The sequence below is a fragment of the Pristiophorus japonicus genome, unplaced genomic scaffold (assembly GCF_044704955.1).
Source record: "Pristiophorus japonicus isolate sPriJap1 unplaced genomic scaffold, sPriJap1.hap1 HAP1_SCAFFOLD_73, whole genome shotgun sequence".
Lineage (NCBI taxonomy): Eukaryota > Metazoa > Chordata > Chondrichthyes > Pristiophoridae > Pristiophorus > Pristiophorus japonicus.
Window position 1 is genome coordinate 357,807 of NW_027254645.1, and position 1,135 is coordinate 358,941.

At 43.8% G+C, this 1,135-nt stretch overlaps 1 non-coding gene across 1 annotated transcript; it reads right to left on the reverse strand.

Moving 5' to 3' along the window:
• Nucleotides 1-646: 646 nt before the first annotated feature.
• trnak-cuu (transfer RNA lysine (anticodon CUU)) lies at nucleotides 647-719 on the reverse strand. Its single transcript has one exon. It is a non-coding gene; the product is annotated as a tRNA-Lys (tRNA).
• Between the last annotated feature and the right edge of the window lie 416 nt (nucleotides 720-1,135).

Here is a 1,135-nt window from a genome sequence, read left to right on the forward strand (position 1 = left end):
ATCTCAAGCAAAAACTTGTCTGCAATAACATTGAATACAAGCTGTTTTGGATACCTTGTTCCATGAGCAACGAACATTTAAAACCAGTCTCCTCAAATACAGATTGTGTAAAATCAGATCGGGGATAAAACTTCATCAAGGATTAAAGTTTCATGAATTATTAAAGTTCAGTTATTGAAGTTTTGACTGTCCCTGTTAGCGTTGTTTATCAGAATGAAAGAAATGCTATCGGTTTATACCAGCAGATCTAAGCTGCATTTGAAACCGACAAACAACTTGTTAATTATTCGCTCTTCCCCAGTTCCAGGGCTGAGAGGTTTATTGTCCATCCCAGGGATGCAAGCAACCTCAGAGCTGGGCCAAAGCTCGCCGTGCACCGAGCAGAGTTCAAGTCAACCCAGGGGGAGAGGATACCCCGGTCACTGGGCCTTCCAGCAACCCTGAACAAGCGCCCAGTCTAAAACTTTCCAGAGCAATAACTTTTAACTGGAGCATCTAACAGTACGGACGGCCGAGCGGTCTGAGGCGCTGCTTTCATTATTTGATTAAATTATCAACATCCCTGAGTTTGCATGTTTATCATTGTGCAAAAGAAGATCATGGGTTCGTTTATGATATTTAACCGCGAAAGCAACATAAAAGTGATCGCCCAACGTGGGGCTCGAACCCACGACCCTGAGATTAAGAGTCTCATGCTCTACCGACTGAGCTAGCCGGGCTTTTCAGCATCCATCCTGTCGATCCCCTTCAGAATATTGTCCGTTTCAATGAGATCACGTCTCTTTCTTCCAAACTTCAGAGAGTATCGGCCCATTCGACACAATCTCTCACCAGAGAACAGTCCTCTCATCCCAGGAATCAATCTGGTGAACCTCCGTTGTACCACCACCAAGGCAAATGTATACCTTCCTCAGATAAGGTGACCAAAACTGTGCGCAGTACTCCAGGTGTGGTCTCACCAGGGCACTGTACAATTGTAGCAAGACTTCCTTACTGTTGTACTATGGGCTATATATGAAATGCTTTGGCAGAATATCCTCTTTATCTGCTGATTCTACGGTTGTATAAAAAGTTATTAAAATTCGACAGTCGCTCGGCAAACATATTTGAATTTCCTTCAGTGTGCTACACATGT